This window comes from Larus michahellis, chromosome 4 (genome assembly GCF_964199755.1).
Source record: "Larus michahellis chromosome 4, bLarMic1.1, whole genome shotgun sequence".
Lineage (NCBI taxonomy): Eukaryota > Metazoa > Chordata > Aves > Charadriiformes > Laridae > Larus > Larus michahellis.
In genome coordinates, this window is record NC_133899.1 from 15315820 (window position 1) to 15328351 (window position 12532).

Below are 12532 nucleotides of genomic sequence, written 5' to 3' on the forward strand. Positions count from 1 at the left end.
CTTAGAAATAGTTAACAAGAGAAAAAACTGCTTCAGTAGTACAAGATGCAGGGGATACAGCTTTTATTTTTCACTGCTGAATATAGCTTTCTTAAACTGCACTGCAGTTTTTTTTTGCAAAATATAAGAGGAATTAAAATATGCATTATTTTTTCCCCTTAATTCTGGAGTTAAAGTGGATTTTTTTTTTTTTTATTGATTTGATCTTTTCAATTAACTTGTGTTACAACGGTTAGATCAGACTGCGGACTTTAAAATCATGCAAAATGTAAAACTTTTCCCGCTTGGGAGGTTAAATACCCTCTTAACTGCTTACTTATTTCTGCTTGATCCAGTGTCACCAAGGGACCGTGTCCACGTCCTTTCCAAGTAGCAGACACTGAAATGGTTTTCTACAAGAAGTGCTGGAGTTATTTACAGCACACATGCATTGCTTTGTTGCTTTGTTTATTACCATCAGTGATTTTTCTTTTTCTCTTGTTCTACCTTCTAGTTATCAGTGTTGCTGTTTGTCTTGGAATCACAGATTTTCCATAAAAGAAAGCCTGGTTTTGTCAAGGTAGGCGAACAAATCCATAGTAGATTGCAAAAATTCTTGTGGTAAGAAGGTTGCTTTTATCTTTGACACTTTGTGGTGCTGTTGTTTGCTTGTGTGTGTGTCTGCTCCATGGTGAACACCTATACCCAAGGAATTATTAAGCTGAAGAGTGCACAAACAGCAAACAGTGCTGGTTGCCTATAAAACTAGTTTCATAAAGGAAACGTATCAGAGCTATCAGCAAATATTTCTCAAGGATCTCACAAACTAAACATTCAGATAAATATAATTTGTATAGATTTCTGAAACAATGTTAGATAATATTATAACTAGCACAAAAGTTGAGCACTGATGATTTTATGTATAAACTCTGTTAAAGATATATCTTACTCATTTCTCATAGCTCCTTCAGTTCTAATTCTGGATACTCCTGAAGCATTCTCTTCTGTTCTTCTTCATGCCGTGAAATGGAATGTCATCATACTGTCAAAATACAGACTATTAATAAAGAAAAGAATTGCAGTTACTTGAATTAGGGCTAAACAAATAACATCCTGTCTTTGACTAGCTAATTAGTTTTTGGTTTTGAATGTCTATTTGATCACTCGTGATGCTTTATTTTGCATATATTCTCTATCTGTATAGTTATTAATACTGATCATGTGATACTCACCATTAAATCTGAAATTTATTCATTAGCGCTGGTGGCTTCAGTTCTGGTTCAGGCCAGTACTGGCTCATAAATACGCTTTGTTGCCCTGAATTTGCTAAAATTGGCTTGTGCCAATGGAAAGTGCCAAATGGTGCCAGGGCCTCAAGGAGCCCTTTGCAACCTCTCAGTTCCTACCAGTTGTGTTTCCAGTGCAGTGGCATGGCTACTTTTAGTTCCCTAAACCTGGCATGGGGACTAGAGGAACTAGAGAGAGGTTGCAATGCTGTTACTGTAGTACAATTAATGCCAATTCTATGGCATAGCAGGAGAAGAGGCTGAAGCATGCTTAGGGGGCTAGCTCCTGAAGTGTACACAGAGGGGGATATAGAAAAGTACTGCAATGGACTGTTGAAGGGAAGTCTGGATATTAGGGCCCATCAGGCAGTTTCCATATACTGCTGGTAGGAGTAACAAAGTTGTACGCCTGAGAATTTATCAGGAGGGTATTTTCATTAGAGTCGGTCCTGGAAGAAACAGTGTCTTGACAGAAGCAAGTGGTCATGGTGAAATGCTGGTGAATAGTAAAACAGGGAGAGAAGAGAAGGAAATAGAGGATTGAGCAGCTGTGACATAAAACTGGTCTATAGATTTTAACAGATGCAAACAGTGAACGTAGAGATCTCTTATAGATGACTACTATCCTAAACTTGCTACTAGTAGTGCTTATTTTTTTGTTTAGTTCTGTTTCAGTGAAGACTTCTGTTCCTATCTGAGAGAATATAATTGGTTACTGTTTTGGTGAGTCATCTCGACTCCTTAAATAAGTCAACATACTACTGTAAACAGAAGTTTACTGTCCCTCAGTAAGAAAAAAAGAATTTCCTTTTTGATACTGTTACTGTTCTCTGATTATACAATCATAACTCTTGCAATCACAAGAAGGAGTTAAGGAAACTACTGAAGCTTTGCCTTTTTAAAGAAAAGAATGTAACAGTATAGAGTAGTTAGAAAAATGTAATCTGAGGGAGTCACATAAATGTTACTGGCATTATCTCTGGAAACATAAAGCAATTTAGTAATTACTGCCCCAGCATGGCTTATATTTAATATATTAATTGTATTTGCATACATCAGGTATATACATGGAGACCTCAAAGTCATCTCTGTCAGATTTCATGAATTTATGAGTCAGGTAAACATCTGCAGCCCATACAAAAGTCTGCTTAGTCAAGCAATTTATCAGGACTGCATAAAAACTGCTTCTCACAAGCCTTCCTTGTTAATTGAGCCAGGACATAAAATAGCATCTGCAAATGTTTCATTCTTGTTCCCAAAGCAAGGAATCATTGCTAGGCTGTTAGCAGAGTACACCTCGAATGTGGTACGTCTAGAAAATCAATACAGCAGACAATCAAATACAACAGACTTAAATACTTGGGGTAAGGCTGACTGATAAAGTTTATATTAACCATATCGTTGTCAAATCCAGCTTTATGCTCAGTAAAATATCTATATGACTGTTGCAGAAAACATTGTTATCCTGGCAGTAAAAATCAGTATCTGTCCAAGGCTGTCTGCAAAAGGCTTCTCTTTGCAATGCTGACTGGTTTTTGTCTTGATAAAATTAATGGTCATTGTTAATGATTTTCATAGCCACTACTATAAACTAGACCTAAAGTACCATGAAGAAGATAGGGAAGTTTTTAAAAGTAAATATCGTGTTGGATGGTCTTCACCTCAGCCTAAGCATGATCCTTTAACTTTAATCCTTGAACTTCGATTGTTCAAAAGCAGATGGGGATTCAGTCACTGTTTGCTGTTTGCCAGCCACCTCTCTGGACAGTGCAATCAAGTATTGGTAAGACACTGGAACAGGTTGCCCAGAGAGGTGGTGGAAGCCCCATCCCTGGAAGTTTTTAAGGCCAGGCTGGGCGGGGCTCTGAGCAGCCTGATCTAGTGGGAGGTGTCCCTGCCCATGGCAGGGGGGTTGGAACTATAGATGATCTTTAAGGTCCTTTCCAACCCTGACAATTCTATGATTCTATTAGAAACCTTCCTCTATAGTTACAAGAAGCCATAGAGATCTGAGCAGGCAAAATACATGGTATAATGTATTTTTCCTTCACCTATTTGAAACTTTAAAAATGGTTTTAAACAACAACATGAAATACACTAAGACTAAAAATGGAACATTTGTCAGAAAGTTAGTTTTGCCTAAACAACGTGCATTTCTACTAATAAGCATATTCTAAGAAGTTGTATATTTAACTATGTAGGAAAGATTGGTGCAGGCAAATAATTTGAACACTATGTTGAATAAAAGTTGCTCTTATTTTGCTGGTTCCTTAGACAAACTAATCTGAGCTGCTTGTATAGGCTTGCTGAGTTTTCTGCAGTAGACACAATGACAGTAATGTCAAGACAGTATATTCATAACATAATTAAAACATCAATTTCAGGGATCCCCCAACAAGTCCCAACTGGCAGTATCATTATTACTTGAACTAACTTTGCTATTTAATAAATTTTTATGTGAAGAGATCGTGGACATATTCATGTCTCATTTGCTTTTCACATGAAAGTCGTCTTGAAGTTACTTCTGGAATGTAATTGTGACAAACAGTAAACCTTTAATGGTAATGTCAGCAAATTAAAGAGAAGGGTTTAAAGACTTATTTTTGAAAATACAGAATATAGATGATGGAGAAAGCATCTATTTTTCCAGATCATATTCCATTTCTGTAACTATGACTGCTGTAACTTTTTTTTTCTGATGGGGTTTCTGGACTATAAAATGTATCTGGTTTTCCTCTTTCATTGATCAACAAAGATGGTCAGCATCCTGCCTTCCATCTCCTCCTCATCTATATCTTTTTGTCTGTTAGCACCTTTTGTAGCCTGTACTCCTAGCACTTCCTTGCTAGTCTATAAAAGGACAAAAGAGACACTCAAATAAGTCTGGAGATAAGTAGTCAGGTCATCTAGTTTCTTCTTTACGCTGACTTTTGTTCGTCAGTGGAGTTGCTGCTTTATAAATGAGGCAGACTAATTAGGTACAGGGAACATCATCCAGCAGTAAGATGCTGTACTTCAATTCTAATGGAGTATTACGGGAGTCTTAGTTTTAAACACTTCATTTTCCACTAGATCTACTAGATTGTTTTAAAAATCTATTTTGAATTTCAAAAAGCAGCATTTACAGCAAAATAAAATTCACTTTTATGATACAAAAAAATCTCATGAAAAAACATAGAAAATCCAAGAGCATTTCAAAAGTAGCTGTCTCTAACCAATAAATATTGCTTTCTTGAAACTGGAGACATCGTATTTCACTCCAGCTAGATGGGGCTCTACAGGAACTACTGGAACTGTCATTTGTGTTTTCTTTCCATAAAACCAGTTAAATGTTATTATTAATTGATCTTACCTCTGAAGGTGATTTTTTTTTTCTTCTGTTTCCCATGATACCTGCAAAACTAAAAGCACTGTCAATATTAATGAAGAGGAATAAAAACAGGACTTCTTAATTATATGGACTGAAATATACTCTTGTATTTTTAGAGGAATTTAGTGAATGAGGAATTTACTTTTTTTGTGTGTCACAAATCCACACCTTCCTGCTTTTGATGTTGTGGTGTGTATTTTTTAAATTGCTGCTTGAAAAAGCTGTTTTAAATCTCAAAAATTCACTTAAGAGGGAAAAAATGCAGACTCAGAGCCTCACTAAAATTAGTGTGGATGACCTTGGGCTTTAGCTGAAGCTCGTGTTGTAATTACATTTGGGATGCATAGGTTTATCCCATCCAAAAGGAAGATGTTTAAGATACATCAGAGAAATTATCGTCTAGAAATGCTCATTTCTTTCCATTGACTGTAAAGGGATCCCAGGCAGCTCTCTCAGATACAGATGTCTGTGTAAATTCCGACACTTAGCAGACAAGTGGTAATCCCCCTCCCCCTTTCCTGCTATCCTTCCTATGTCTTTCTCTTGACTTCAAGGACTGAGCTCTAATCTTTTATCAATTAATGCAGGAATGAAAGGATGATTTTCATTTGCTTTCCACTTCTATTTTAAGAAAGGAAACAATGGTTTTGAGGGAAATCTGGAGTTGGTTTATGTTAGAGCTCAATTATGCATTATTTAGACAAGGGTAAATATTAGGATTTGAGAATCCAGCACAAGAGTAATAGATTTTTCTTTCTTTAAGGAAAATAGCCTATTTGCTTTACTGCCAGGCATTGACTGTTTCAATATGTTCAAGCCTAGGAGGCTGAAAACAGCGACACAGATGTGATTCACATAGGGCTCACCAGCATGGTGCTTTAGTCTTCTGGCTTGTTGGAAATCTTCCAGGGGATTTAGGAAAAGAACATACTGAAGAAATGCAAACCGTTATTTAGACAATTAGTTGGGAAAATGTGTTTTTTTCAGCATGACTGGAATTAGCTTTGTTCATTTTTATTTGTTCTCATCAAAATTTCCCCACACTGAACAAGATATTTAGTCACAGAGCTGTTATCTGTAGTTAAAATTGTTACGTATCAATCTGAAGAAGTTTTAGAATACCCTGTTTATTAAAGGGCTTATATGTCTCCTAGGTGATTGTAGGAACAAAGTGGAAGCATACTGCATAACGAATTGTAATGCTATTGTTTCAGTAATGTAGTATTGGAGCCTAGATCATGTTTTGTATGTGGAATTTATTTGACTATTTTAAAATTGTAAATCCTAATTACAAGACTATATGTATTAGATTCTTTCCTGAACAGGATTATCAATGTATTTGGGTATGGGGAGAGGTGAAAGAGACTGTAGGAAAAGTGCTACTCAGTGATGCTGTTCTTGCGTGATGTTCCTAAGAACTGATGCAACTGAAAGACAGATCAATGTGGAGCCATTTAAAAAAATGTAATTAAGTCATCTTGTTTTATGTAAGATTGAGACATATTAAGGTTTTCTCAGTCTTTAGATGAATCCACTGTAGATGCAAAAATTTGCAGATAAAAATCAAAAGTGGTTTTACAGGGAGGACCTTCCAGGATTTCCACATAGTAATGAAATATGATACAAAGCAGCACAGTGTCAATAAATCTACAGGATAAAGGTCAGGTTTACATCGATGGACAGAGCTGGCAAATGCATTTGTTCCTGCAATGTCTGTGTTTTAAATGCCACCCTCTGATGAACCTAGTGCAGAAATACACTTTCGGGTTTGATGAGATGTCAGTTTTGTTCAGTGCTGATCAAATAAGATGAATGAAAGTGAAACAAGAACAAAAATATTACTGCTGTCATTTATTTTTTATGCATTACAGGAAGTGGGTCAGTCAGGGAGATTTCTCTTAAACAAATAGCAATCACTGCACAATGTCACCCATTGATCTATTTCACAGCAGGCAATAGCCTTTTTGTCAGAAAGGACATACAATTCAAATACCACAGAATATGTAGAAATGTCCATGACAGGTTCAAAAAGTATCTTCCCCTCCTTTCAATTGCCAAGCCATCCTTTTCCACAAATCAGTCTAGGCTGCAGAGGTGGGGCGTTGCAAAAACATGTCCAGATCTACAGTGAAGGCAGATATTCTAAAAAAATGTGTAACATAAATATTGTTTAAAGTAAAGGAAATACGTCATTTAGCAAAAATAATTTGTTTTCTATGATATAAACATATGAAAAATACCTGGTGAATTGGCAACTGCACGAGCCAAACTTGTTTTGCCTAACTAGCAATTTGAAGGCCCTATGCTTAGACTGAGAAATGTATACTATCACTAATTCATCTTCTTCAGAAAACGCTATCTAGTGCTAGAATCCACGTATCCCATAGTAAATGTTTGTTTTTTTTAAAAAATATTTTGTGGATAAACCGTTCTGAGAATGTGACACTTCCCTTTACACTTAATTTGCTTGTGAAATTATTTTGAAGTGTTTAGATGCAATATCCTGCTTTGAATGATTCTAAGCAACTTTCATGTGTCTGAAATGAGGCAGCTAAATTCAAATATAAGCACCTAAATAAGTGACTGGAATTCCTGAGCATTGATAACTTGCATGGAGGTAAATGTTATTTCCAGTTTATCACCTGCATGTCAGCACTGCTAAAAAGCAACATAAGAAATTGTCTAATAGTATTTTACAATCAAATACAGAATGTCTTCTTTGTATGAGTTATTTATTGAAATAACTGAATTACTTCACTTTGCTTGACAAGTTGTCTTGATTGATCATAAAATTCACAGATTATGTCTTCTTCTGAAGATGTATATTTTAATGCAGTGGCACCCATAAGCAGGACTGTTTTGATTTAATTCAGAAGACTTTTGTCTATTGCTTTGGCATATTATTTATGGAGGTCAAATAAAAACCTGTAAATCATAATGAGTGTCTGCAATAGACGTTCCTCTGGTAATGAAGTGAGATGTGTGAGAAATACTGAGAACCTCTTACCTCTGGCTGAAGTCTGAGTTTACAGGTAGCCTGTAATCTTCACTTTATAATTTTCCTTTTTAGAGGCAAGAATATACATCACTTTCCTCATCAAAAGTGGGGAGGAAGGGGAGGAAAATAACAGTGCTCGTGAAAGGGGAGGTTGGTTATAGAAGCAAGTTAAAATAAGGAGAGAGAGGCCTACATGCCTGTGGCTGATTTGTTCCTGCTCTGTCCACTTGTTGGATTATGTACAAATATTTAAGTATTTACCATTCAATATAAAAAGACTGCAGATCTTAACCATGGTAACCATTGTATCACTCGCTATTTAGTATACCTGTCTTACCCTAGCAGTGCCGAGAAATACCATTAAAAGAAAAACATGTATTCGAGGCTTCAAAAGTGTTGATTATATTGTATAAGGTTTTCAGGAAAAAAAAATCCATGTATAATACACTTTATATTCTCAGTAGTTCTACAGCTTCTCAGAATCTTTTTAAAACACGAAGAGACTGTAATGACAAGGGAAAATTTGAGAATGACTCTCATAGCATGGCAAATCTAGAGCTTATGGGAATGGCTTCTTTTTTCTTCTACTCTTTCTCTCCACTGTATTGTAAGAACACATTAACATTTGCATTAAATCCTATAACCTATAAAATTAAGTAACATTGGGATTTGGGGGTTTTAGCTATGCTTTGCATTATGAGCACTCTTATGTGATACCTTATAGTATATTTCCTTATATAGCAATATGAAATGGGATTGCAAATGAAAATAAATACGTAACATTTTAGGGCACTATTACAAGGTATGTATTATTATACACACTTGCATTTAAGAGTGGTACCACAAAAATGAGACAAAGCCTGGATTTTTTTAAAGCTTTATGTATTTCACCCTAAAGATCCACTGTGAAATTTGCCTTCTGTATATGAGAGCCAAGAAAGATGCCCTTTCTATTCCTTAAATCTTTCAGCTACTGGTCTGTGTGTATGCCCCAAAAGTCAGAGAACATTTGTGTAGTGGTCTTGCATAATAACCCTTGTTTGGCACATTTGTGTGGGGCTTGGTGTCAAGGCTTGAATCCTCCCTCCCCCTGAGGGCTCAGCTGCCCAGGCTTGGGAGCCAGCTTTAGGTAATGGTGCAGGTGGGTGGCTGTGAAGAGAACTGTCTGAGGAGGGGCTCCCACCTTCCCGCCTGGGAGCAGTGTTTTAGCTGAGGCTTTTGGCCTTCGTCCTTGTGTGATCTAGGCTGCAGCCGTGCCAGTGGTCTGGCTGATCTGGACCCTGGCCCAGAGACTTGGTTCTCTGCCTTGAACTTGGACCTGTTTGGTGATTTGGACTCTTGGCTAAACCTGGTTTCCCTCACTGGTTTGCTCTGCTTGCCTTGCTCTGATATGGTGGGACTGCCCTTTAGTCTGTGAAACCTCTGTGGTTGCCTGCCTTGTTTTCACAGTGAGTTCTCAGCTCAGCTTACCCTCTTGAAGCGGCACCTGACCTCGCTGCTCAGCCATCCTAGGGGAGTGAAGGGGAGCTATCGGCTCCAAATTGTAAAGGCAGTGGGCAAAGCAAACCCGAAGGAGACTATAGACCTCCCTGTGCACCATAGGGAACCTGTAGACTCATTTTATTCAGTGATCTAGAAGAACTCACCTTTCTGTAGTTTTCCCTTTTGACAAACCTGAAGATGAAGTACCCAGTTCCCAGGTAAATGTAAATTGTACCAGAGGAAGGAAAATTATATATTTTTCCTATTTGGTGAGATATAAGACTCTTTTGGAAAACACGAAGAACTAAACCATGCGTACTGCACGTAAATAACTCACAAGTTTAAGTATACCTAATTTCAGACCGAGTTTTTTACAGCTGCAGGGTGGATGGAGATCTTCCAGATGTATACTAGACATCTTAATGTGATATCTTTCAGGCGAAAGGAGGATCAACTACATTTTCCCTCTCTGAAACTGTACACTAACTCCCTTATTTTTACGTCTCACATCTCTGTTAGATCGCTGCTCTGTCTAAAGCACCTTCTTTCCCATCATTACCATATATAATTGACCTTTTTAATAGTGACAGAGAACGGAGAGGGAATGTTAAGGCAACTTTGTATATCCACACAGGGAGACTTTTGGCTGTGTCCTCTCTTACATTTGCAGAGAAAGTAGCTGAGAGTGTTCCAGTGAATATGCCTGTCTTCAGGGCATATTAATATTTATGACTATTTTGAAGACAGCAAATATTTGATAAGCATGCAGTGAACTATCCCATGGAATTGTTCTTGCAGTGGTAAATAATTTGACTCACCTTTGCTGACTAAGCAGTTGTTCTTATGTGTGGTTTCCACTTGTACTTTATAAATGACTTTAATTTACAGTGCATTACATAGCTATGCCTCTAAATCCCCATGCAATAATTTGTATCCTTTCCCTCGATAGTTTAATTGTTTGTAATTTCTTTTTAAGGTAACTTCTTGATAATCCAATCCAACAACTTCTTTCCCTTGCTTCTGAATAATAAATCTTTAGGTACAGTTTATTTAAATTATCCTATGTACTTATTTTATAACTCTTTCTAATCTGGGTAACACAAACAGTACTATTCTTACACTTCCTTGGGGAAAAGAAGCAGCACCACAAAGAATTATTTCTTTACGTAAGTACAAACAGAACATTTAATTAGATTTGCTAGTGTAGCTGACAAATGGTCTGCACGTACCATAAATGGGGTACATATATCATGTATGCTTGCACTTTAGTTGGAACTTTACAGTATCTTAATACTGTATAAGCATCAGTGTAAAGAAAGGTTTTAGTTCCAAAAATAAAACTTCATCTTAATCAAATCTTTGCAGGAGCTTTTAGTATTCTGAACTCCACAATATGATCCCTGGGACCTTAAATTCATGAGAGAATATTTGTGTAAAGAAAATTACGTGAGAAAACGCAGAAGAAATCTGTGTCTAAATAAATATGGTCTTACATCCTTCCTGTTTGTTCATGATGGATCACTGAGCACGTGAAACAATATCTGAACTTTTCTTGCCTGTCAATGGGATAGGAAAGAGAACTGTAGGATGACAATCTTGGTGGTTTGCAAGATGGTGAGGTTTGCGTTTTGATACTGGTATTTCCTACTTGTCAAATGAAAGTTTCTTGCATTCAAGCAAAAGGTTAGAAAAGGATTACAAGCTCTGTGATGGTCTTCATTTAAGAGGAACCTTGGTCTTCACAATCTCATTAGAAAACTCACAAAAAAGCACATCACGTAATGGGCGTGGAACTTAAAAATAAAACATATTTATAATTTTCTGAAGGATAGGTCAATCCGGCCAATTTTTAATGGAATTTTCATACACCTAATTTTCCACATCTGACTCTTATGTCATTTTCTATAACTTCAAAGAGGAAACAGTACATCTAATAGTTGCTTTGACCCTCACTAGCTGATGAAAAGGATTTTTTTAAATGACCATATTCAGTAATTACATATTAAATACTTTCTAGTTGTCAGTGTGATAGGGACTTTTAGAAAAAGCTGTTTTGCTTGAGAAGAAATATAACAATTCTGAATTCCTCTTCTGCTGACTAAAAATTCTGAATTTCCCAGTGTATGTATGTATCTGGACTGTAGGCCAATTGTGTTGTAGTCTTTTCTTCCTTTAAGCCTTATGAAATGAATCTACTGTTTTGCATAGTTCCTAAATACCAAATATATTAAGCTCATGCCACATCTTAAATCTTCTATTTAATCTTCACAAAGCTGTAAAATGAAATTAATGAAACAAATTAATGGGCACAATCCAGTTCATTAAATTTGCCCTTTTAACCTGTGTAAATAGAGATTCACTGATTTTTATGGCAATAGTTTATAAAACCAAGTTGGTGGATGTAACCTCTTCGAAATGGTTGTGGTTTTATGTATTCAGCTGATTTACCCTTATTTCTTTTATTGCCATAGTGGGTTTTTTTCCCTGTTCAAGTCATCACTGGAATATGAAATTTCTTTCTGAATTACCTGACTGTCTTCAAAGCATATAATCCTGAGTGAAGAAATTTGTATCTTTATCAGTGCAGGCAGAAATCACACAGAAGTTTACAGCCTGCTTCTCTAAGTAAGGTCGTCAGCACACTAAAGTTCAAAGCAGGTGAATAGGTGTCCTAATAAAAATGTCAGGATTAAATAAGGAAGATAGTTTTCGTAGGTTGTTCCTGGTCCTTTAGAGGCAGATTTAAAAAAAAAAAAAATTCCCCCCAAAAAGCCTGTCATCCAGAAGTTAATTTAAGGCCTCTTGATTCTCTGAATACTTGGCATTTGTTCCATTTTTGCTCTTTTTAGATTCAGATTTTAGGATGTGAGAAGGGTAGACCTGTTATGATCAGCAGTAAGTGGCAACTTTTTTGACCTTGGCTTTTGTAGATTGGGGACAGTAAAAAATTCAGAAGTGATTACTGGAAAATTTAATTCACCACTTATGGTCCCTCTATGCCCAGTCATCATAAATTAGTAGGAAGAGGGAAGAAAAACATGGAGAAAGTCAATTAAAACCTCACTGTTTCAGTTAGAATCAAATATAATCATAAAGAATTCTATTAAAAATAAGTTCTTAGGATAGAAGTGTTTCCTAAATTTCTAGTAACACGTTTTTCTGATTTTCCGCTCTATTCCTTTGCTGTCACCTGGTCTTTGATAACATTTCCTTATATGCCTTTTAATTTGTTCTTACTTTCTTAAAAAACAGTCCTGACTTACTATAAGTGGATATAATTCATAGGTGATAATTGAAAATTGACAAGGATTTTGATGCTTTACCAGTTAGCTGCCCTCACTTTGTTTTTTGGATGGCTTTTCTCTTTATCCTTCCGAAAGAACACAGGACCTTACTGGCTGTAGTCACAGGTGTGCA

At 36.4% G+C, this 12532-nt stretch overlaps 1 long non-coding RNA gene across 3 annotated transcripts in view; it reads left to right on the top strand.

Annotated features, from left to right (window-relative positions):
• LOC141741906 (uncharacterized) overlaps positions 1 to 12532 on the top strand; it is a 259266-nt gene that overhangs the window by 175644 nt on the left and 71090 nt on the right. For all 3 annotated transcript variants that reach the window (XR_012586518.1, XR_012586517.1, XR_012586516.1), the window contains one exon: positions 494 to 559. This is a non-coding gene — a long non-coding RNA (uncharacterized LOC141741906). The remainder of the gene's footprint in view (positions 1 to 493; positions 560 to 12532) is intronic.